This window comes from Triturus cristatus, chromosome 11 (assembly GCF_964204655.1).
Source record: "Triturus cristatus chromosome 11, aTriCri1.1, whole genome shotgun sequence".
In the NCBI taxonomy this organism is placed as follows: Eukaryota; Metazoa; Chordata; class Amphibia; order Caudata; family Salamandridae; genus Triturus; species Triturus cristatus.
The window spans coordinates 1142981835-1143006716 of record NC_140594.1 but is presented as its reverse complement, the minus strand read 5'-3'; the positions used below and the strand labels follow the sequence as shown (position 1 = coordinate 1143006716).

Genomic DNA, 24882 nt, shown 5'->3' with positions numbered 1-24882 from the left:
CCCGAAAAACGTGTGAAGGTCCCACCTGTCATTTATGCTTCTAATTGGGTATCTTTACTTTCAAAGTATAGTTTTGATCCTTTGACGATCACTCTCTTGATTTACAGCAGAGACAGATAGTTGAGAAGTCTTTTCTCACATAGCTAGCACAAGCCTGCGCTTTTCCTTGCTGGCAGGGTGGAAATGACAGATTAGTCCTAGGAAGAAAAATCAAGCAATATTAGCAGAGGATGGTTTCGATCCATCGACCTCTGGGTTATGGGCCCAGCACGCTTCCGCTGCGCCACTCTGCTCCCTTGTGAAAGTGCTCTCTTTATGCAGAGGAGGAGCTTTCAGCGGAGTGGCAAGGGATTGGTGGGGCTCTCTCCTCATTTGCCTAAGCACATCGCAAGGTATGCTGGGTACAGAAAATCTTCATCTTCCCCACTCACAGTCAGTCATAACTGAAAGTGCAGACCCTCTTAGGAATTAGCCGTTTCAGGCCTTTACCAAGACAGCAGCTCTCTGTCCCTGTCCTTTCTCTGTGATCCTAGCACTAGCATACTCAGGATTTGGCTTTACCTGGGAGCCAGAGATCTACCCGGTGAGGGCTTGCCCGGTGTGAGGCTTTTGAGCGTTTGGGAGCGTTCGGGACGTGAGAGGACGCTGGACAGGAAACTATGCCAATTTGAAGTATCCAACCTTCCTGCTGCAGCGAGAGGCTCTTTCCGTGGAAATCTGCCACTTGGAGTCATCTCAACTTGCCCTCTGATAAAACATTTTTCTGAGTCGCAGTTACATCCGATGGTTACAAGGTGGCGCTGCATTCAGGTGAGAGCACAAGTATGCACAAAATCTTGGGGACTTTTGCCAGATTTATCGGTGGATCTTGCCTATTATTTTCAGAGGCTAGATATCGCCTAGAAATGCTTTTTAAAATAGGGATGCTGGGGTTATAATGTCTGGTCGGGGCTCAGCCCTTTCATTGCCTGCCCCCAGCAAAATATTTATTATCAGCACATGTGAGTGGTGAGTGCTTTATGGAAAATAGCATATATTGGGACAATGAATGTAGCAGATGAGGCGATCGAGATGTCTACCTACGTGTTTGTTTATTTTTTTATATAACGGCTGATTATTCTGTTTCTGATATTTCAGTTTTGTGACATGTTGCATTAAAATATATCCTGCTTGGAGAATATATAAATATTTGCACTGCGTTGGCCGGGAATCGAACCCGGGTCAACTGCTTGGAAGGCAGCTATGCTCACCACTATACCACCAACACCCTCTGATGTGTGTCCTCTAGGTTCCAGATGTTACAACGCCGAGTGCAGTGGCAATCTTGCACCGGTTCCAATCGTGCATTTGGTGTGGATACCAACATGAAAAGCTGTAGAAATTGTCTTGCAGAGGGTAAAGAACTGGGGATTGAAACCAAGGATAAAGCTGTGCAGAAGAGAAGAAATGGAAAGCAGCAGTACAAATAGTGGAAATGAGCATATGGGCAGCATCGGAAGCAAAGCAGCGAAGAGAAAGGGAGTAAATTCCATGAAATGCATAGGAGATTGATAAAAGCAGAACAAAAAGGGAAGAATGAAATTCAAAGCATGCCCCGAAAAACGTGTGAAGGTCCCACCTGTCATTTATGCTTCTAATTGGGTATCTTTACTTTCAAAGTATAGGGTTGATCCTTTGACGATCACTCTCTTGATTTACAGCAGAGACAGATAGTTGAGAAGTCTTTTCTCACATAGCTAGCACAAGCCTGCGCTTTTCCTTGCTGGCAGGGTGGAAATGACAGATTAGTCCTAGGAAGAAAAATCAAGCAATATTAGCAGAGGATGGTTTCGATCCATCGACCTCTGGGTTATGGGCCCAGCACGCTTCCGCTGCGCCACTCTGCTCCCTTGTGAAAGTGCTCTCTTTATGCAGAGGAGGAGCTTTCAGCGGAGTGGCAAGGGATTGGTGGGGCTCTCTCCTCATTTGCCTAAGCACATCGCAAGGTATGCTGGGTACAGAAAATCTTCATCTTCCCCACTCACAGTCAGTCATAACTGAAAGTGCAGACCCTCTTAGGAATTAGCCGTTTCAGGCCTTTACCAAGACAGCAGCTCTCTGTCCCTGTCCTTTCTCTGTGATCCTAGCACTAGCATACTCAGGATTTGGCTTTACCTGGGAGCCAGAGATCTACCCGGTGAGGGCTTGCCCGGTGTGAGGCTTTTGAGCGTTTGGGAGCGTTCGGGACGTGAGAGGACGCTGGACAGGAAACTATGCCAATTTGAAGTATCCAACCTTCCTGCTGCAGTGAGAGGCTCTTTCCGTGGAAATCTGCCACTTGGAGTCCTCTCAACTTGCCCTCTGATAAAACATTTTTCTGAGCCGCAGTTACATCCGATGGTTACAAGGTGGCGCTGCATTCAGGTGAGAACACAAGTATGCACAAAATCTTGGGGACTTTTGCCAGATTTATCGGTGGATCTTGCCTATTATTTTCAGAGGCTAGATATCGCCTAGAAATGCTTTTTAACATAGGGATGCTGGGGTTATAATTTCTGGTCGGGGCGCAGCCCTTTCATTGCCTGCCCCCAGCAAAATATTTATTATCAGCACATGTGAGTGGTGAGTGCTTTATGGAAAATAGCATATATTGGGACAATGAATGTAGCAGATGAGGCGATCGAGATGTCTACCTACGTGTTTGATTATTTTTTTATATAACGGCTGATTATTCTGTTTCTGATATTTCAGTTTTGTGACATGTTGCATTAAAATATATCCTGCTTGGAGAATATATAAATATTTGCACTGCGTTGGCCGGGAATCGAACCCGGGTCAACTGCTTGGAAGGCAGCTATGCTCACCACTATACCACCAACGCCCTCTGATGTGTGTCCTCTAGGTTCCAGATGTTACAACGCCGAGTGCAGTGGCAATCTTGCACCGGTTCCAATCGTGCATTTGGTGTGGATACCAACATGAAAAGCTGTAGAAATTGTCTTGCAGTGGGTAAAGAACTGGGGATTGAAACCAAGGATAAAGCTGTGCAGAAGAGAAGAAATGGAAAGCAGCAGTACAAATAGTGGAAATGAGCATATGGGCAGCATCGGAAGCAAAGCAGCGAAGAGAAAGGGAGTAAATTCCATGAAATGCATAGGAGATTGATAAAAGCAGAACAAAAAGGGAAGAATTAAATTCAAAGCATGCCCCGAAAAACGTGTGAAGGTCCCACCTGTCATTTATGCTTCTAATTGGGTATCTTTACTTTCAAAGTATAGTTTTGATCCTTTGACGATCACTCTCTTGATTTACAGCAGAGACAGATAGTTGAGAAGTCTTTTCTCACATAGCTAGCACAAGCCTGCGCTTTTCCTTGCTGGCAGGGTGGAAATGACAGATTAGTCCTAGGAAGAAAAATCAAGCAATATTAGCAGAGGATGGTTTCGATCCATCGACCTCTGGGTTATGGGCCCAGCACGCTTCCGCTGCGCCACTCTGCTCCCTTGTGAAAGTGCTCTCTTTATGCAGAGGAGGAGCTTTCAGCGGAGTGGCAAGGGATTGGTGGGGCTCTCTCCTCATTTGCCTAAGCACATCGCAAGGTATGCTGGGTACAGAAAATCTTCATCTTCCCCACTCACAGTCAGTCATAACTGAAAGTGCAGACCCTCTTAGGAATTAGCCGTTTCAGGCCTTTACCAAGACAGCAGCTCTCTGTCCCTGTCCTTTCTCTGTGATCCTAGCACTAGCATACTCAGGATTTGGCTTTACCTGGGAGCCAGAGATCTACCCGGTGAGGGCTTGCCCGGTGTGAGGCTTTTGAGCGTTTGGGAGCGTTCGGGACGTGAGAGGACGCTGGACAGGAAACTATGCCAATTTGAAGTATCCAACCTTCCTGCTGCAGCGAGAGGCTCTTTCCGTGGAAATCTGCCACTTGGAGTCATCTCAACTTGCCCTCTGATAAAACATTTTTCTGAGTCGCAGTTACATCCGATGGTTACAAGGTGGCGCTGCATTCAGGTGAGAGCACAAGTATGCACAAAATCTTGGGGACTTTTGCCAGATTTATCGGTGGATCTTGCCTATTATTTTCAGAGGCTAGATATCGCCTAGAAATGCTTTTTAAAATAGGGATGCTGGGGTTATAATGTCTGGTCGGGGCTCAGCCCTTTCATTGCCTGCCCCCAGCAAAATATTTATTATCAGCACATGTGAGTGGTGAGTGCTTTATGGAAAATAGCATATATTGGGACAATGAATGTAGCAGATGAGGCGATCGAGATGTCTACCTACGTGTTTGTTTATTTTTTTATATAACGGCTGATTATTCTGTTTCTGATATTTCAGTTTTGTGACATGTTGCATTAAAATATATCCTGCTTGGAGAATATATAAATATTTGCACTGCGTTGGCCGGGAATCGAACCCGGGTCAACTGCTTGGAAGGCAGCTATGCTCACCACTATACCACCAACACCCTCTGATGTGTGTCCTCTAGGTTCCAGATGTTACAACGCCGAGTGCAGTGGCAATCTTGCACCGGTTCCAATCGTGCATTTGGTGTGGATACCAACATGAAAAGCTGTAGAAATTGTCTTGCAGAGGGTAAAGAACTGGGGATTGAAACCAAGGATAAAGCTGTGCAGAAGAGAAGAAATGGAAAGCAGCAGTACAAATAGTGGAAATGAGCATATGGGCAGCATCGGAAGCAAAGCAGCGAAGAGAAAGGGAGTAAATTCCATGAAATGCATAGGAGATTGATAAAAGCAGAACAAAAAGGGAAGAATGAAATTCAAAGCATGCCCCGAAAAACGTGTGAAGGTCCCACCTGTCATTTATGCTTCTAATTGGGTATCTTTACTTTCAAAGTATAGGGTTGATCCTTTGACGATCACTCTCTTGATTTACAGCAGAGACAGATAGTTGAGAAGTCTTTTCTCACATAGCTAGCACAAGCCTGCGCTTTTCCTTGCTGGCAGGGTGGAAATGACAGATTAGTCCTAGGAAGAAAAATCAAGCAATATTAGCAGAGGATGGTTTCGATCCATCGACCTCTGGGTTATGGGCCCAGCACGCTTCCGCTGCGCCACTCTGCTCCCTTGTGAAAGTGCTCTCTTTATGCAGAGGAGGAGCTTTCAGCGGAGTGGCAAGGGATTGGTGGGGCTCTCTCCTCATTTGCCTAAGCACATCGCAAGGTATGCTGGGTACAGAAAATCTTCATCTTCCCCACTCACAGTCAGTCATAACTGAAAGTGCAGACCCTCTTAGGAATTAGCCGTTTCAGGCCTTTACCAAGACAGCAGCTCTCTGTCCCTGTCCTTTCTCTGTGATCCTAGCACTAGCATACTCAGGATTTGGCTTTACCTGGGAGCCAGAGATCTACCCGGTGAGGGCTTGCCCGGTGTGAGGCTTTTGAGCGTTTGGGAGCGTTCGGGACGTGAGAGGACGCTGGACAGGAAACTATGCCAATTTGAAGTATCCAACCTTCCTGCTGCAGTGAGAGGCTCTTTCCGTGGAAATCTGCCACTTGGAGTCCTCTCAACTTGCCCTCTGATAAAACATTTTTCTGAGCCGCAGTTACATCCGATGGTTACAAGGTGGCGCTGCATTCAGGTGAGAACACAAGTATGCACAAAATCTTGGGGACTTTTGCCAGATTTATCGGTGGATCTTGCCTATTATTTTCAGAGGCTAGATATCGCCTAGAAATGCTTTTTAACATAGGGATGCTGGGGTTATAATTTCTGGTCGGGGCGCAGCCCTTTCATTGCCTGCCCCCAGCAAAATATTTATTATCAGCACATGTGAGTGGTGAGTGCTTTATGGAAAATAGCATATATTGGGACAATGAATGTAGCAGATGAGGCGATCGAGATGTCTACCTACGTGTTTGATTATTTTTTTATATAACGGCTGATTATTCTGTTTCTGATATTTCAGTTTTGTGACATGTTGCATTAAAATATATCCTGCTTGGAGAATATATAAATATTTGCACTGCGTTGGCCGGGAATCGAACCCGGGTCAACTGCTTGGAAGGCAGCTATGCTCACCACTATACCACCAACGCCCTCTGATGTGTGTCCTCTAGGTTCCAGATGTTACAACGCCGAGTGCAGTGGCAATCTTGCACCGGTTCCAATCGTGCATTTGGTGTGGATACCAACATGAAAAGCTGTAGAAATTGTCTTGCAGTGGGTAAAGAACTGGGGATTGAAACCAAGGATAAAGCTGTGCAGAAGAGAAGAAATGGAAAGCAGCAGTACAAATAGTGGAAATGAGCATATGGGCAGCATCGGAAGCAAAGCAGCGAAGAGAAAGGGAGTAAATTCCATGAAATGCATAGGAGATTGATAAAAGCAGAACAAAAAGGGAAGAATTAAATTCAAAGCATGCCCCGAAAAACGTGTGAAGGTCCCACCTGTCATTTATGCTTCTAATTGGGTATCTTTACTTTCAAAGTATAGTTTTGATCCTTTGACGATCACTCTCTTGATTTACAGCAGAGACAGATAGTTGAGAAGTCTTTTCTCACATAGCTAGCACAAGCCTGCGCTTTTCCTTGCTGGCAGGGTGGAAATGACAGATTAGTCCTAGGAAGAAAAATCAAGCAATATTAGCAGAGGATGGTTTCGATCCATCGACCTCTGGGTTATGGGCCCAGCACGCTTCCGCTGCGCCACTCTGCTCCCTTGTGAAAGTGCTCTCTTTATGCAGAGGAGGAGCTTTCAGCGGAGTGGCAAGGGATTGGTGGGGCTCTCTCCTCATTTGCCTAAGCACATCGCAAGGTATGCTGGGTACAGAAAATCTTCATCTTCCCCACTCACAGTCAGTCATAACTGAAAGTGCAGACCCTCTTAGGAATTAGCCGTTTCAGGCCTTTACCAAGACAGCAGCTCTCTGTCCCTGTCCTTTCTCTGTGATCCTAGCACTAGCATACTCAGGATTTGGCTTTACCTGGGAGCCAGAGATCTACCCGGTGAGGGCTTGCCCGGTGTGAGGCTTTTGAGCGTTTGGGAGCGTTCGGGACGTGAGAGGACGCTGGACAGGAAACTATGCCAATTTGAAGTATCCAACCTTCCTGCTGCAGCGAGAGGCTCTTTCCGTGGAAATCTGCCACTTGGAGTCATCTCAACTTGCCCTCTGATAAAACATTTTTCTGAGTCGCAGTTACATCCGATGGTTACAAGGTGGCGCTGCATTCAGGTGAGAGCACAAGTATGCACAAAATCTTGGGGACTTTTGCCAGATTTATCGGTGGATCTTGCCTATTATTTTCAGAGGCTAGATATCGCCTAGAAATGCTTTTTAAAATAGGGATGCTGGGGTTATAATGTCTGGTCGGGGCTCAGCCCTTTCATTGCCTGCCCCCAGCAAAATATTTATTATCAGCACATGTGAGTGGTGAGTGCTTTATGGAAAATAGCATATATTGGGACAATGAATGTAGCAGATGAGGCGATCGAGATGTCTACCTACGTGTTTGTTTATTTTTTTATATAACGGCTGATTATTCTGTTTCTGATATTTCAGTTTTGTGACATGTTGCATTAAAATATATCCTGCTTGGAGAATATATAAATATTTGCACTGCGTTGGCCGGTAATCGAACCCGGGTCAACTGCTTGGAAGGCAGCTATGCTCACCACTATACCACCAACACCCTCTGATGTGTGTCCTCTAGGTTCCAGATGTTACAACGCCGAGTGCAGTGGCAATCTTGCACCGGTTCCAATCGTGCATTTGGTGTGGATACCAACATGAAAAGCTGTAGAAATTGTCTTGCAGAGGGTAAAGAACTGGGGATTGAAACCAAGGATAAAGCTGTGCAGAAGAGAAGAAATGGAAAGCAGCAGTACAAATAGTGGAAATGAGCATATGGGCAGCATCGGAAGCAAAGCAGCGAAGAGAAAGGGAGTAAATTCCATGAAATGCATAGGAGATTGATAAAAGCAGAACAAAAAGGGAAGAATGAAATTCAAAGCATGCCCCGAAAAACGTGTGAAGGTCCCACCTGTCATTTATGCTTCTAATTGGGTATCTTTACTTTCAAAGTATAGGGTTGATCCTTTGACGATCACTCTCTTGATTTACAGCAGAGACAGATAGTTGAGAAGTCTTTTCTCACATAGCTAGCACAAGCCTGCGCTTTTCCTTGCTGGCAGGGTGGAAATGACAGATTAGTCCTAGGAAGAAAAATCAAGCAATATTAGCAGAGGATGGTTTCGATCCATCGACCTCTGGGTTATGGGCCCAGCACGCTTCCGCTGCGCCACTCTGCTCCCTTGTGAAAGTGCTCTCTTTATGCAGAGGAGGAGCTTTCAGCGGAGTGGCAAGGGATTGGTGGGGCTCTCTCCTCATTTGCCTAAGCACATCGCAAGGTATGCTGGGTACAGAAAATCTTCATCTTCCCCACTCACAGTCAGTCATAACTGAAAGTGCAGACCCTCTTAGGAATTAGCCGTTTCAGGCCTTTACCAAGACAGCAGCTCTCTGTCCCTGTCCTTTCTCTGTGATCCTAGCACTAGCATACTCAGGATTTGGCTTTACCTGGGAGCCAGAGATCTACCCGGTGAGGGCTTGCCCGGTGTGAGGCTTTTGAGCGTTTGGGAGCGTTCGGGACGTGAGAGGACGCTGGACAGGAAACTATGCCAATTTGAAGTATCCAACCTTCCTGCTGCAGTGAGAGGCTCTTTCCGTGGAAATCTGCCACTTGGAGTCCTCTCAACTTGCCCTCTGATAAAACATTTTTCTGAGCCGCAGTTACATCCGATGGTTACAAGGTGGCGCTGCATTCAGGTGAGAACACAAGTATGCACAAAATCTTGGGGACTTTTGCCAGATTTATCGGTGGATCTTGCCTATTATTTTCAGAGGCTAGATATCGCCTAGAAATGCTTTTTAACATAGGGATGCTGGGGTTATAATTTCTGGTCGGGGCGCAGCCCTTTCATTGCCTGCCCCCAGCAAAATATTTATTATCAGCACATGTGAGTGGTGAGTGCTTTATGGAAAATAGCATATATTGGGACAATGAATGTAGCAGATGAGGCGATCGAGATGTCTACCTACGTGTTTGATTATTTTTTTATATAACGGCTGATTATTCTATTTCTGATATTTCAGTTTTGTGACATGTTGCATTAAAATATATCCTGCTTGGAGAATATATAAATATTTGCACTGCGTTGGCCGGGAATCGAACCCGGGTCAACTGCTTGGAAGGCAGCTATGCTCACCACTATACCACCAACGCCCTCTGATGTGTGTCCTCTAGGTTCCAGATGTTACAACGCCGAGTGCAGTGGCAATCTTGCACCGGTTCCAATCGTGCATTTGGTGTGGATACCAACATGAAAAGCTGTAGAAATTGTCTTGCAGTGGGTAAAGAACTGGGGATTGAAACCAAGGATAAAGCTGTGCAGAAGAGAAGAAATGGAAAGCAGCAGTACAAATAGTGGAAATGAGCATATGGGCAGCATCGGAAGCAAAGCAGCGAAGAGAAAGGGAGTAAATTCCATGAAATGCATAGGAGATTGATAAAAGCAGAACAAAAAGGGAAGAATTAAATTCAAAGCATGCCCCGAAAAACGTGTGAAGGTCCCACCTGTCATTTATGCTTCTAATTGGGTATCTTTACTTTCAAAGTATAGTTTTGATCCTTTGACGATCACTCTCTTGATTTACAGCAGAGACAGATAGTTGAGAAGTCTTTTCTCACATAGCTAGCACAAGCCTGCGCTTTTCCTTGCTGGCAGGGTGGAAATGACAGATTAGTCCTAGGAAGAAAAATCAAGCAATATTAGCAGAGGATGGTTTCGATCCATCGACCTCTGGGTTATGGGCCCAGCACGCTTCCGCTGCGCCACTCTGCTCCCTTGTGAAAGTGCTCTCTTTATGCAGAGGAGGAGCTTTCAGCGGAGTGGCAAGGGATTGGTGGGGCTCTCTCCTCATTTGCCTAAGCACATCGCAAGGTATGCTGGGTACAGAAAATCTTCATCTTCCCCACTCACAGTCAGTCATAACTGAAAGTGCAGACCCTCTTAGGAATTAGCCGTTTCAGGCCTTTACCAAGACAGCAGCTCTCTGTCCCTGTCCTTTCTCTGTGATCCTAGCACTAGCATACTCAGGATTTGGCTTTACCTGGGAGCCAGAGATCTACCCGGTGAGGGCTTGCCCGGTGTGAGGCTTTTGAGCGTTTGGGAGCGTTCGGGACGTGAGAGGACGCTGGACAGGAAACTATGCCAATTTGAAGTATCCAACCTTCCTGCTGCAGTGAGAGGCTCTTTCCGTGGAAATCTGCCACTTGGAGTCCTCTCAACTTGCCCTCTGATAAAACATTTTTCTGAGCCGCAGTTACATCCGATGGTTACAAGGTGGCGCTGCATTCAGGTGAGAACACAAGTATGCACAAAATCTTGGGGACTTTTGCCAGATTTATCGGTGGATCTTGCCTATTATTTTCAGAGGCTAGATATCGCCTAGAAATGCTTTTTAACATAGGGATGCTGGGGTTATAATTTCTGGTCGGGGCGCAGCCCTTTCATTGCCTGCCCCCAGCAAAATATTTATTATCAGCACATGTGAGTGGTGAGTGCTTTATGGAAAATAGCATATATTGGGACAATGAATGTAGCAGATGAGGCGATCGAGATGTCTACCTACGTGTTTGATTATTTTTTTATATAACGGCTGATTATTCTGTTTCTGATATTTCAGTTTTGTGACATGTTGCATTAAAATATATCCTGCTTGGAGAATATATAAATATTTGCACTGCGTTGGCCGGGAATCGAACCCGGGTCAACTGCTTGGAAGGCAGCTATGCTCACCACTATACCACCAACGCCCTCTGATGTGTGTCCTCTAGGTTCCAGATGTTACAACGCCGAGTGCAGTGGCAATCTTGCACCGGTTCCAATCGTGCATTTGGTGTGGATACCAACATGAAAAGCTGTAGAAATTGTCTTGCAGTGGGTAAAGAACTGGGGATTGAAACCAAGGATAAAGCTGTGCAGAAGAGAAGAAATGGAAAGCAGCAGTACAAATAGTGGAAATGAGCATATGGGCAGCATCGGAAGCAAAGCAGCGAAGAGAAAGGGAGTAAATTCCATGAAATGCATAGGAGATTGATAAAAGCAGAACAAAAAGGGAAGAATTAAATTCAAAGCATGCCCCGAAAAACGTGTGAAGGTCCCACCTGTCATTTATGCTTCTAATTGGGTATCTTTACTTTCAAAGTATAGTTTTGATCCTTTGACGATCACTCTCTTGATTTACAGCAGAGACAGATAGTTGAGAAGTCTTTTCTCACATAGCTAGCACAAGCCTGCGCTTTTCCTTGCTGGCAGGGTGGAAATGACAGATTAGTCCTAGGAAGAAAAATCAAGCAATATTAGCAGAGGATGGTTTCGATCCATCGACCTCTGGGTTATGGGCCCAGCACGCTTCCGCTGCGCCACTCTGCTCCCTTGTGAAAGTGCTCTCTTTATGCAGAGGAGGAGCTTTCAGCGGAGTGGCAAGGGATTGGTGGGGCTCTCTCCTCATTTGCCTAAGCACATCGCAAGGTATGCTGGGTACAGAAAATCTTCATCTTCCCCACTCACAGTCAGTCATAACTGAAAGTGCAGACCCTCTTAGGAATTAGCCGTTTCAGGCCTTTACCAAGACAGCAGCTCTCTGTCCCTGTCCTTTCTCTGTGATCCTAGCACTAGCATACTCAGGATTTGGCTTTACCTGGGAGCCAGAGATCTACCCGGTGAGGGCTTGCCCGGTGTGAGGCTTTTGAGCGTTTGGGAGCGTTCGGGACGTGAGAGGACGCTGGACAGGAAACTATGCCAATTTGAAGTATCCAACCTTCCTGCTGCAGCGAGAGGCTCTTTCCGTGGAAATCTGCCACTTGGAGTCATCTCAACTTGCCCTCTGATAAAACATTTTTCTGAGTCGCAGTTACATCCGATGGTTACAAGGTGGCGCTGCATTCAGGTGAGAGCACAAGTATGCACAAAATCTTGGGGACTTTTGCCAGATTTATCGGTGGATCTTGCCTATTATTTTCAGAGGCTAGATATCGCCTAGAAATGCTTTTTAAAATAGGGATGCTGGGGTTATAATGTCTGGTCGGGGCTCAGCCCTTTCATTGCCTGCCCCCAGCAAAATATTTATTATCAGCACATGTGAGTGGTGAGTGCTTTATGGAAAATAGCATATATTGGGACAATGAATGTAGCAGATGAGGCGATCGAGATGTCTACCTACGTGTTTGTTTATTTTTTTATATAACGGCTGATTATTCTGTTTCTGATATTTCAGTTTTGTGACATGTTGCATTAAAATATATCCTGCTTGGAGAATATATAAATATTTGCACTGCGTTGGCCGGTAATCGAACCCGGGTCAACTGCTTGGAAGGCAGCTATGCTCACCACTATACCACCAACACCCTCTGATGTGTGTCCTCTAGGTTCCAGATGTTACAACGCCGAGTGCAGTGGCAATCTTGCACCGGTTCCAATCGTGCATTTGGTGTGGATACCAACATGAAAAGCTGTAGAAATTGTCTTGCAGAGGGTAAAGAACTGGGGATTGAAACCAAGGATAAAGCTGTGCAGAAGAGAAGAAATGGAAAGCAGCAGTACAAATAGTGGAAATGAGCATATGGGCAGCATCGGAAGCAAAGCAGCGAAGAGAAAGGGAGTAAATTCCATGAAATGCATAGGAGATTGATAAAAGCAGAACAAAAAGGGAAGAATGAAATTCAAAGCATGCCCCGAAAAACGTGTGAAGGTCCCACCTGTCATTTATGCTTCTAATTGGGTATCTTTACTTTCAAAGTATAGGGTTGATCCTTTGACGATCACTCTCTTGATTTACAGCAGAGACAGATAGTTGAGAAGTCTTTTCTCACATAGCTAGCACAAGCCTGCGCTTTTCCTTGCTGGCAGGGTGGAAATGACAGATTAGTCCTAGGAAGAAAAATCAAGCAATATTAGCAGAGGATGGTTTCGATCCATCGACCTCTGGGTTATGGGCCCAGCACGCTTCCGCTGCGCCACTCTGCTCCCTTGTGAAAGTGCTCTCTTTATGCAGAGGAGGAGCTTTCAGCGGAGTGGCAAGGGATTGGTGGGGCTCTCTCCTCATTTGCCTAAGCACATCGCAAGGTATGCTGGGTACAGAAAATCTTCATCTTCCCCACTCACAGTCAGTCATAACTGAAAGTGCAGACCCTCTTAGGAATTAGCCGTTTCAGGCCTTTACCAAGACAGCAGCTCTCTGTCCCTGTCCTTTCTCTGTGATCCTAGCACTAGCATACTCAGGATTTGGCTTTACCTGGGAGCCAGAGATCTACCCGGTGAGGGCTTGCCCGGTGTGAGGCTTTTGAGCGTTTGGGAGCGTTCGGGACGTGAGAGGACGCTGGACAGGAAACTATGCCAATTTGAAGTATCCAACCTTCCTGCTGCAGTGAGAGGCTCTTTCCGTGGAAATCTGCCACTTGGAGTCCTCTCAACTTGCCCTCTGATAAAACATTTTTCTGAGCCGCAGTTACATCCGATGGTTACAAGGTGGCGCTGCATTCAGGTGAGAACACAAGTATGCACAAAATCTTGGGGACTTTTGCCAGATTTATCGGTGGATCTTGCCTATTATTTTCAGAGGCTAGATATCGCCTAGAAATGCTTTTTAACATAGGGATGCTGGGGTTATAATTTCTGGTCGGGGCGCAGCCCTTTCATTGCCTGCCCCCAGCAAAATATTTATTATCAGCACATGTGAGTGGTGAGTGCTTTATGGAAAATAGCATATATTGGGACAATGAATGTAGCAGATGAGGCGATCGAGATGTCTACCTACGTGTTTGATTATTTTTTTATATAACGGCTGATTATTCTATTTCTGATATTTCAGTTTTGTGACATGTTGCATTAAAATATATCCTGCTTGGAGAATATATAAATATTTGCACTGCGTTGGCCGGGAATCGAACCCGGGTCAACTGCTTGGAAGGCAGCTATGCTCACCACTATACCACCAACGCCCTCTGATGTGTGTCCTCTAGGTTCCAGATGTTACAACGCCGAGTGCAGTGGCAATCTTGCACCGGTTCCAATCGTGCATTTGGTGTGGATACCAACATGAAAAGCTGTAGAAATTGTCTTGCAGTGGGTAAAGAACTGGGGATTGAAACCAAGGATAAAGCTGTGCAGAAGAGAAGAAATGGAAAGCAGCAGTACAAATAGTGGAAATGAGCATATGGGCAGCATCGGAAGCAAAGCAGCGAAGAGAAAGGGAGTAAATTCCATGAAATGCATAGGAGATTGATAAAAGCAGAACAAAAAGGGAAGAATTAAATTCAAAGCATGCCCCGAAAAACGTGTGAAGGTCCCACCTGTCATTTATGCTTCTAATTGGGTATCTTTACTTTCAAAGTATAGTTTTGATCCTTTGACGATCACTCTCTTGATTTACAGCAGAGACAGATAGTTGAGAAGTCTTTTCTCACATAGCTAGCACAAGCCTGCGCTTTTCCTTGCTGGCAGGGTGGAAATGACAGATTAGTCCTAGGAAGAAAAATCAAGCAATATTAGCAGAGGATGGTTTCGATCCATCGACCTCTGGGTTATGGGCCCAGCACGCTTCCGCTGCGCCACTCTGCTCCCTTGTGAAAGTGCTCTCTTTATGCAGAGGAGGAGCTTTCAGCGGAGTGGCAAGGGATTGGTGGGGCTCTCTCCTCATTTGCCTAAGCACATCGCAAGGTATGCTGGGTACAGAAAATCTTCATCTTCCCCACTCACAGTCAGTCATAACTGAAAGTGCAGACCCTCTTAGGAATTAGCCGTTTCAGGCCTTTACCAAGACAGCAGCTCTCTGTCCCTGTCCTTTCTCTGTGATCCTAGCACTAGCATACTCAGGATTTGGCTTTACCTGGGAGCCAGAGATCTACCCGGTGAGGGCGAGGCTTTTGAGCGTTTGGGAGCGTTCGGGACGTGAGAGGACGCTGGACAGGAAACTATGCCAATTTGAAGTATCCAACCTTCCTGCTGCAGCGAGAGGCTCTTTCCGTGGAAATCTGCCACTTGGAGTCATCTCAACTTGCCCTCTGATAAAACATTTTTCTGAGTCGCAGTTACATCCGATGGTTACAAGGTGGCGCTGCATTCAGGTGAGAGCACAAGTATGCACAAAATCTTGGTGTGGATACCAACATGAAAAGCTGTAGAAATTGTCTTGCAGAGGGTAAAGAACTGGGGATTGAAACCAAGGATAAAGCTGTGCAGAAGAGAAGAAATGGAAAGCAGCAGTACAAATAGTGGAAATGAGCATATGGGCAGCATCGGAAGCAAAGCAGCGAAGAGAAAGGGAGTAAATTCCATGAAATGCATAGGAGATTGATAAAAGCAGAACAAAAAGGGAAGAATGAAATTCAAAGCATGCCCCGAAAAACGTGTGAAGGTCCCACCTGTCATTTATGCTTCTAATTGGGTATCTTTACTTTCAAAGTATAGGGTTGATCCTTTGACGATCACTCTCTTGATTTACAGCAGAGACAGATAGTTGAGAAGTCTTTTCTCACATAGCTAGCACAAGCCTGCGCTTTTCCTTGCTGGCAGGGTGGAAATGACAGATTAGTCCTAGGAAGAAAAATCAAGCAATATTAGCAGAGGATGGTTTCGATCCATCGACCTCTGGGTTATGGGCCCAGCACGCTTCCGCTGCGCCACTCTGCTCCCTTGTGAAAGTGCTCTCTTTATGCAGAGGAGGAGCTTTCAGCGGAGTGGCAAGGGATTGGTGGGGCTCTCTCCTCATTTGCCTAAGCACATCGCAAGGTATGCTGGGTACAGAAAATCTTCATCTTCCCCACTCACAGTCAGTCATAACTGAAAGTGCAGACCCTCTTAGGAATTAGCCGTTTCAGGCCTTTACCAAGACAGCAGCTCTCTGTCCCTGTCCTTTCTCTGTGATCCTAGCACTAGCATACTCAGGATTTGGCTTTACCTGGGAGCCAGAGATCTACCCGGTGAGGGCTTGCCCGGTGTGAGGCTTTTGAGCGTTTGGGAGCGTTCGGGACGTGAGAGGACGCTGGACAGGAAACTATGCCAATTTGAAGTATCCAACCTTCCTGCTGCAGTGAGAGGCTCTTTCCGTGGAAATCTGCCACTTGGAGTCCTCTCAACTTGCCCTCTGATAAAACATTTTTCTGAGCCGCAGTTACATCCGATGGTTACAAGGTGGCGCTGCATTCAGGTGAGAACACAAGTATGCACAAAATCTTGGGGACTTTTGCCAGATTTATCGGTGGATCTTGCCTATTATTTTCAGAGGCTAGATATCGCCTAGAAATGCTTTTTAACATAGGGATGCTGGGGTTATAATTTCTGGTCGGGGCGCAGCCCTTTCATTGCCTGCCCCCAGCAAAATATTTATTATCAGCACATGTGAGTGGTGAGTGCTTTATGGAAAATAGCATATATTGGGACAATGAATGTAGCAGATGAGGCGATCGAGATGTCTACCTACGTGTTTGATTATTTTTTTATATAACGGCTGATTATTCTGTTTCTGATATTTCAGTTTTGTGACATGTTGCATTAAAATATATCCTGCTTGGAGAATATATAAATATTTGCACTGCGTTGGCCGGGAATCGAACCCGGGTCAACTGCTTGGAAGGCAGCTATGCTCACCACTATACCACCAACGCCCTCTGATGTGTGTCCTCTAGGTTCCAGATGTTACAACGCCGAGTGCAGTGGCAATCTTGCACCGGTTCCAATCGTGCATTTGGTGTGGATACCAACATGAAAAGCTGTAGAAATTGTCTTGCAGTGGGTAAAGAACTGGGGATTGAAACCAAGGATAAAGCTGTGCAGAAGAGAAGAAATGGAAAGCAGCAGTACAAATAGTGGAAATGAGCATATGGGCAGCATCGGAAGCAAAGCAGCGAAGAGAAAGGGAGTAAATTCCATGAAATGCATAGGAGATTGATAAAAGCAGAACAAAAAGGGAAGAATTAAATTCAAAGCATGCCCCGAAAAACGTGTGAAGGTCCCACCTGTCATTTATGCTTCTAATTGGGTATCTTTACTTTCAAAGTATAGTTTTGATCCTTTGACGATCACTCTCTTGATTTACAGCAGAGACAGATAGTTGAGAAGTCTTTTCTCACATAGCTAGCACAAGCCTGCGCTTTTCCTTGCTGGCAGGGTGGAAATGACAGATTAGTCCTAGGAAGAAAAATCAAGCAATATTAGCAGAGGATGGTTTCGATCCATCGACCTCTGGGTTATGGGCCCAGCACGCTTCCGCTGCGCCACTCTGCTCCCTTGTGAAAGTGCTCTCTTTATGCAGAGGAGGAGCTTTCAGCGGAGTGGCAAGGGATTGGTGGGGCTCTCTCCTCATTTGCCTAAGCACATCGCAAGGTATGCTGGGTACAGAAAATCTTCATCTTCCCCACTCACAGTCAGTCATAACTGAAAGTGCAGACCCTCTTAGGAATTAGCCGTTTCAGGCCTTTACCAAGACAGCAGCTCTCTGTCCCTGTCCTTTCTCTGTGATCCTAGCACTAGCATACTCAGGATTTGGCTTTACCTGGGAGCCAGAGATCTACCCGGTGAGGGCTTGCCCGGTGTGAGGCTTTTGAGCGTTTGGGAGCGTTCGGGACGTGAGAGGACGCTGGACAGGAAACTATGCCAATTTGAAGTATCCAACCTTCCTGCTGCAGCGAGAGGCTCTTTCCGTGGAAATCTGCCACTTGGAGTCATCTCAACTTGCCCTCTGATAAAACATTTTTCTGAGTCGCAGTTACATCCGATGGTTACAAGGTGGCGCTGCATTCAGGTGAGAGCACAAGTATGCACAAAATCTTGGGGACTTTTGCCAGATTTATCGGTGGATCTTGCCTATTATTTTCAGAGGCTAGATATCGCCTAGAAATGCTTTTTAAAATAGGGATGCTGGGGTTATAATGTCTGGTCGGGGCTCAGCCCTTTCATTGCCTGCCCCCAGCAAAATATTTATTATCAGCACATGTGAGTGGTGAGTGCTTTATGGAAAATAGCATATATTGGGACAATGAATGTAGCAGATGAGGCGATCGAGATGTCTACCTACGTGTTTGTTTATTTTTTTATATAACGGCTGATTATTCTGTTTCTGATATTTCAGTTTTGTGACATGTTGCATTAAAATATATCCTGCTTGGAGAATATATAAATATTTGCACTGCGTTGGCCGGGAATCGAACCCGGGTCAACTGCTTGGAAGGCAGCTATGCTCACCACTATACCACCAACACCCTCTGATGTGTGTCCTCTAGGTTCCAGATGTTACAACGCCGAGTGCAGTGGCAATCTTGCACCGGTTCCAATCGTGCATTTGGTGTGGATACCAACATGAAAAGCTGTAGAAATTGTCTTGCAGAGGGTAAAGAACTGGGGATTGAAACCAAGGATAAAGCTGTGCAGAAGAGAAGAAATGGAAAGCAGCAGTACAAATAGTGGAAATGAGCATATGGGCAGCATCGGAAGCAAAGCAGCGAAGAGAAAGGGAGTAAATTCCATGAAATGCATAGGAGATTGATAAAAGCAGAACAAAAAGGGAAGAATGAAATTCAAAGCATGCCCCGAAAAACGTGTGAAGGTCCCACCTGTCATTTATGCTTCTAATTGGGTATCTTTACTTTCAAAGTATAGGGTTGATCCTTTGACGATCACTCTCTTGATTTACAGCAGAGACAGATAGTTGAGAAGTCTTTTCTCACATAGCTAGCACAAGCCTGCGCTTTTCCTTGCTGGCAGGGTGGAAATGACAGATTAGTCCTAGGAAGAAAAATCAAGCAATATTAGCAGAGGATGGTTTCGATCCATCGACCTCTGGGTTATGGGCCCAGCACGCTTCCGCTGCGCCACTCTGCTCCCTTGTGAAAGTGCTCTCTTTATGCAGAGGAGGAGCTTTCAGCGGAGTGGCAAGGGATTGGTGGGGCTCTCTCCTCATTTGCCTAAGCACATCGCAAGGTATGCTGGGTACAGAAAATCTTCATCTTCCCCACTCACAGTCAGTCATAACTGAAAGTGCAGACCCTCTTAGGAATTAGCCGTTTCAGGCCTTTACCAAGACAGCAGCTCTCTGTCCCTGTCCTTTCTCTGTGATCCTAGCACTAGCATACTCAGGATTTGGCTTTACCTGGGAGCCAGAGATCTACCCGGTGAGGGCTTGCCCGGTGTGAGGCTTTTGAGCGTTTGGGAGCGTTCGGGACGTGAGAGGACGCTGGACAGGAAACTATGCCAATTTGAAGTATCCAACCTTCCTGCTGCAGCGAGAGGCTCTTTCCGTGGAAATCTGCCACTTGGAGTCATCTCAACTTGCCCTCTGATAAAACATTTTTCTGAGTCGCAGTTACATCCGATGGTTACAAGGTGGCGCTGCATTCAGGTGAGAGCACAAGTATGCACAAAATCTTGGGGACTTTTGCCAGATTTATCGGTGGATCTTGCCTATTATTTTCAGAGGCTAGATATCGCCTAGAAATGCTTTTTAAAATAGGGATGCTGGGGTTATAATGTCTGGTCGGGGCTCAGCCCTTTCATTGCCTGCCCCCAGCAAAATATTTATTATCAGCACATGTGAGTGGTGAGTGCTTTATGGAAAATAGCATATATTGGGACAATGAATGTAGCAGATGAGGCGATCGAGATGTCTACCTACGTGTTTGTTTATTTTTTTATATAACGGCTGATTATTCTGTTTCTGATATTTCAGTTTTGTGACATGTTGCATTAAAATATATCCTGCTTGGAGAATATATAAATATTTGCACTGCGTTGGCCGGGAATCGAACCCGGGTCAACTGCTTGGAAGGCAGCTATGCTCACCACTATACCACCAACACCCTCTGATGTGTGTCCTCTAGGTTCCAGATGTTACAACGCCGAGTGCAGTGGCAATCTTGCACCGGTTCCAATCGTGCATTTGGTGTGGATACCAACATGAAAAGCTGTAGAAATTGTCTTGCAGAGGGTAAAGAACTGGGGATTGAAACCAAGGATAAAGCTGTGCAGAAGAGAAGAAATGGAAAGCAGCAGTACAAATAGTGGAAATGAGCATATGGGCAGCATCGGAAGCAAAGCAGCGAAGAGAAAGGGAGTAAATTCCATGAAATGCATAGGAGATTGATAAAAGCAGAACAAAAAGGGAAGAATGAAATTCAAAGCATGCCCCGAAAAACGTGTGAAGGTCCCACCTGTCATTTATGCTTCTAATTGGGTATCTTTACTTTCAAAGTATAGGGTTGATCCTTTGACGATCACTCTCTTGATTTACAGCAGAGACAGATAGTTGAGAAGTCTTTTCTCACATAGCTAGCACAAGCCTGCGCTTTTCCTTGCTGGCAGGGTGGAAATGACAGATTAGTCCTAGGAAGAAAAATCAAGCAATATTAGCAGAGGATGGTTTCGATCCATCGACCTCTGGGTTATGGGCCCAGCACGCTTCCGCTGCGCCACTCTGCTCCCTTGTGAAAGTGCTCTCTTTATGCAGAGGAGGAGCTTTCAGCGGAGTGGCAAGGGATTGGTGGGGCTCTCTCCTCATTTGCCTAAGCACATCGCAAGGTATGCTGGGTACAGAAAATCTTCATCTTCCCCACTCACAGTCAGTCATAACTGAAAGTGCAGACCCTCTTAGGAATTAGCCGTTTCAGGCCTTTACCAAGACAGCAGCTCTCTGTCCCTGTCCTTTCTCTGTGATCCTAGCACTAGCATACTCAGGATTTGGCTTTACCTGGGAGCCAGAGATCTACCCGGTGAGGGCTTGCCCGGTGTGAGGCTTTTGAGCGTTTGGGAGCGTTCGGGACGTGAGAGGACGCTGGACAGGAAACTATGCCAATTTGAAGTATCCAACCTTCCTGCTGCAGTGAGAGGCTCTTTCCGTGGAAATCTGCCACTTGGAGTCCTCTCAACTTGCCCTCTGATAAAACATTTTTCTGAGCCGCAGTTACATCCGATGGTTACAAGGTGGCGCTGCATTCAGGTGAGAACACAAGTATGCACAAAATCTTGGGGACTTTTGCCAGATTTATCGGTGGATCTTGCCTATTATTTTCAGAGGCTAGATATCGCCTAGAAATGCTTTTTAACATAGGGATGCTGGGGTTATAATTTCTGGTCGGGGCGCAGCCCTTTCATTGCCTGCCCCCAGCAAAATATTTATTATCAGCACATGTGAGTGGTGAGTGCTTTATGGAAAATAGCATATATTGGGACAATGAATGTAGCAGATGAGGCGATCGAGATGTCTACCTACGTGTTTGATTATTTTTTTATATAACGGCTGATTATTCTGTTTCTGATATTTCAGTTTTGTGACATGTTGCATTAAAATATATCCTGCTTGGAGAATATATAAATATTTGCACTGCGTTGGCCGGGAATCGAACCCGGGTCAACTGCTTGGAAGGCAGCTATGCTCACCACTATACCACCAACGCCCTCTGATGTGTGTCCTCTAGGTTCCAGATGTTACAACGCCGAGTGCAGTGGCAATCTTGCACCGGTTCCAATCGTGCATTTGGTGTGGATACCAACATGAAAAGCTGTAGAAATTGTCTTGCAGTGGGTAAAGAACTGGGGATTGAAACCAAGGATAAAGCTGTGCAGAAGAGAAGAAATGGAAAGCAGCAGTACAAATAGTGGAAATGAGCATATGGGCAGCATCGGAAGCAAAGCAGCGAAGAGAAAGGGAGTAAATTCCATGAAATGCATAGGAGATTGATAAAAGCAGAACAAAAAGGGAAGAATTAAATTCAAAGCATGCCCCGAAAAACGTGTGAAGGTCCCACCTGTCATTTATGCTTCTAATTGGGTATCTTTACTTTCAAAGTATAGTTTTGATCCTTTGACGATCACTCTCTTGATTTACAGCAGAGACAGATAGTTGAGAAGTCTTTTCTCACATAGCTAGCACAAGCCTGCGCTTTTCCTTGCTGGCAGGGTGGAAATGACAGATTAGTCCTAGGAAGAAAAATCAAGCAATATTAGCAGAGGATGGTTTCGATCCATCGACCTCTGGGTTATGGGCCCAGCACGCTTCCGCTGCGCCACTCTGCTCCCTTGTGAAAGTGCTCTCTTTATGCAGAGGAGGAGCTTTCAGCGGAGTGGCAAGGGATTGGTGGGGCTCTCTCCTCATTTGCCTAAGCACATCGCAAGGTATGCTGGGTACAGAAAATCTTCATCTTCCCCACTCACAGTCAGTCATAACTGAAAGTGCAGACCCTCTTAGGAATTAGCCGTTTCAGGCCTTTACCAAGACAGCAGCTCTCTGTCCCTGTCCTTTCTCTGTGATCCTAGCACTAGCATACTCAGGATTTGGCTTTACCTGGGAGCCAGAGATCTACCCGGTGAGGGCTTGCCCGGTGTGAGGCTTTTGAGCGTTTGGGAGCGTTCGGGACGTGAGAGGACGCTGGACAGGAAACTATGCCAATTTGAAGTATCCAACCTTCCTGCTGCAGCGAGAGGCTCTTTCCGTGGAAATCTGCCACTTGGAGTCATCTCAACTTGCCCTCTGATAAAACATTTTTCTGAGTCGCAGTTACATCCGATGGTTACAAGGTGGCGCTGCATTCAGGTGAGAGCACAAGTATGCACAAAATCTTGGGGACTTTTGCCAGATTTATCGGTGGATCTTGCCTATTATTTTCAGAGGCTAGATATCGCCTAGAAATGCTTTTTAAAATAGGGATGCTGGGGTTATAATGTCTGGTCGGGGCTCAGCCCTTTCATTGCCTGCCCCCAGCAAAATATTTATTATCAGCACATGTGAGTGGTGAGTGCTTTATGGAAAATAGCATATATTGGGACAATGAATGTAGCAGATGAGGCGATCGAGATGTCTACCTACGTGTTTGTTTATTTTTTTATATAACGGCTGATTATTCTGTTTCTGATATTTCAGTTTTGTGACATGTTGCATTAAAATATATCCTGCTTGGAGAATATATAAATATTTGCACTGCGTTGGCCGGTAATCGAACCCGGGTCAACTGCTTGGAAGGCAGCTATGCTCACCACTATACCACCAACACCCTCTGATGTGTGTCCTCTAGGTTCCAGATGTTACAACGCCGAGTGCAGTGGCAATCTTGCACCGGTTCCAATCGTGCATTTGGTGTGGATACCAACATGAAAAGCTGTAGAAATTGTCTTGCAGAGGGTAAAGAACTGGGGATTGAAACCAAGGATAAAGCTGTGCAGAAGAGAAGAAATGGAAAGCAGCAGTACAAATAGTGGAAATGAGCATATGGGCAGCATCGGAAGCAAAGCAGCGAAGAGAAAGGGAGTAAATTCCATGAAATGCATAGGAGATTGATAAAAGCAGAACAAAAAGGGAAGAATGAAATTCAAAGCATGCCCCGAAAAACGTGTGAAGGTCCCACCTGTCATTTATGCTTCTAATTGGGTATCTTTACTTTCAAAGTATAGGGTTGATCCTTTGACGATCACTCTCTTGATTTACAGCAGAGACAGATAGTTGAGAAGTCTTTTCTCACATAGCTAGCACAAGCCTGCGCTTTTCCTTGCTGGCAGGGTGGAAATGACAGATTAGTCCTAGGAAGAAAAATCAAGCAATATTAGCAGAGGATGGTTTCGATCCATCGACCTCTGGGTTATGGGCCCAGCACGCTTCCGCTGCGCCACTCTGCTCCCTTGTGAAAGTGCTCTCTTTATGCAGAGGAGGAGCTTTCAGCGGAGTGGCAAGGGATTGGTGGGGCTCTCTCCTCATTTGCCTAAGCACATCGCAAGGTATGCTGGGTACAGAAAATCTTCATCTTCCCCACTCACAGTCAGTCATAACTGAAAGTGCAGACCCTCTTAGGAATTAGCCGTTTCAGGCCTTTACCAAGACAGCAGCTCTCTGTCCCTGTCCTTTCTCTGTGATCCTAGCACTAGCATACTCAGGATTTGGCTTTACCTGGGAGCCAGAGATCTACCCGGTGAGGGCTTGCCCGGTGTGAGGCTTTTGAGCGTTTGGGAGCGTTCGGGACGTGAGAGGACGCTGGACAGGAAACTATGCCAATTTGAAGTATCCAACCTTCCTGCTGCAGTGAGAGGCTCTTTCCGTGGAAATCTGCCACTTGGAGTCCTCTCAACTTGCCCTCTGATAAAACATTTTTCTGAGCCGCAGTTACATCCGATGGTTACAAGGTGGCGCTGCATTCAGGTGAGAACACAAGTATGCACAAAATCTTGGGGACTTTTGCCAGATTTATCGGTGGATCTTGCCTATTATTTTCAGAGGCTAGATATCGCCTAGAAATGCTTTTTAACATAGGGATGCTGGGGTTATAATTTCTGGTCGGGGCGCAGCCCTTTCATTGCCTGCCCCCAGCAAAATATTTATTATCAGCACATGTGAGTGGTGAGTGCTTTATGGAAAATAGCATATATTGGGACAATGAATGTAGCAGATGAGGCGATCGAGATGTCTACCTACGTGTTTGATTATTTTTTTATATAACGGCTGATTATTCTATTTCTGATATTTCAGTTTTGTGACATGTTGCATTAAAATATATCCTGCTTGGAGAATATATAAATATTTGCACTGCGTTGGCCGGGAATCGAACCCGGGTCAACTGCTTGGAAGGCAGCTATGCTCACCACTATACCACCAACGCCCTCTGATGTGTGTCCTCTAGGTTCCAGATGTTACAACGCCGAGTGCAGTGGCAATCTTGCACCGGTTCCAATCGTGCATTTGGTGTGGATACCAACATGAAAAGCTGTAGAAATTGTCTTGCAGTGGGTAAAGAACTGGGGATTGAAACCAAGGATAAAGCTGTGCAGAAGAGAAGAAATGGAAAGCAGCAGTACAAATAGTGGAAATGAGCATATGGGCAGCATCGGAAGCAAAGCAGCG

General features: G+C 45.8%; 12 non-coding genes across 12 annotated transcripts; all 12 read right to left on the bottom strand.

The window, feature by feature from the left end:
• Positions 1–1195: 1195 nt before the first annotated feature.
• TRNAG-UCC (transfer RNA glycine (anticodon UCC)) lies at positions 1196–1267 on the bottom strand. The gene has a single exon. It is a non-coding gene; the product is annotated as a tRNA-Gly (tRNA).
• A 1521-nt stretch (positions 1268–2788) lies between these two features.
• On the bottom strand, positions 2789–2860 carry TRNAG-UCC (transfer RNA glycine (anticodon UCC)). Its single transcript has one exon. It is a non-coding gene; the product is annotated as a tRNA-Gly (tRNA).
• A 1521-nt stretch (positions 2861–4381) lies between these two features.
• Positions 4382–4453, bottom strand: TRNAG-UCC (transfer RNA glycine (anticodon UCC)). The gene has a single exon. It is a non-coding gene; the product is annotated as a tRNA-Gly (tRNA).
• Positions 4454–5974: 1521 nt separating this feature from the next.
• TRNAG-UCC (transfer RNA glycine (anticodon UCC)) lies at positions 5975–6046 on the bottom strand. The gene has a single exon. It is a non-coding gene; the product is annotated as a tRNA-Gly (tRNA).
• A 3114-nt stretch (positions 6047–9160) lies between these two features.
• Positions 9161–9232, bottom strand: TRNAG-UCC (transfer RNA glycine (anticodon UCC)). The gene has a single exon. It is a non-coding gene; the product is annotated as a tRNA-Gly (tRNA).
• A 1521-nt stretch (positions 9233–10753) lies between these two features.
• On the bottom strand, positions 10754–10825 carry TRNAG-UCC (transfer RNA glycine (anticodon UCC)). The gene has a single exon. It is a non-coding gene; the product is annotated as a tRNA-Gly (tRNA).
• Positions 10826–13939: 3114 nt separating this feature from the next.
• TRNAG-UCC (transfer RNA glycine (anticodon UCC)) lies at positions 13940–14011 on the bottom strand. Its single transcript has one exon. It is a non-coding gene; the product is annotated as a tRNA-Gly (tRNA).
• A 2592-nt stretch (positions 14012–16603) lies between these two features.
• Positions 16604–16675, bottom strand: TRNAG-UCC (transfer RNA glycine (anticodon UCC)). Its single transcript has one exon. It is a non-coding gene; the product is annotated as a tRNA-Gly (tRNA).
• Positions 16676–18196: 1521 nt separating this feature from the next.
• TRNAG-UCC (transfer RNA glycine (anticodon UCC)) lies at positions 18197–18268 on the bottom strand. Its single transcript has one exon. It is a non-coding gene; the product is annotated as a tRNA-Gly (tRNA).
• A 1521-nt stretch (positions 18269–19789) lies between these two features.
• On the bottom strand, positions 19790–19861 carry TRNAG-UCC (transfer RNA glycine (anticodon UCC)). The gene has a single exon. It is a non-coding gene; the product is annotated as a tRNA-Gly (tRNA).
• A 1521-nt stretch (positions 19862–21382) lies between these two features.
• On the bottom strand, positions 21383–21454 carry TRNAG-UCC (transfer RNA glycine (anticodon UCC)). The gene has a single exon. It is a non-coding gene; the product is annotated as a tRNA-Gly (tRNA).
• A 3114-nt stretch (positions 21455–24568) lies between these two features.
• On the bottom strand, positions 24569–24640 carry TRNAG-UCC (transfer RNA glycine (anticodon UCC)). The gene has a single exon. It is a non-coding gene; the product is annotated as a tRNA-Gly (tRNA).
• Between the last annotated feature and the right edge of the window lie 242 nt (positions 24641–24882).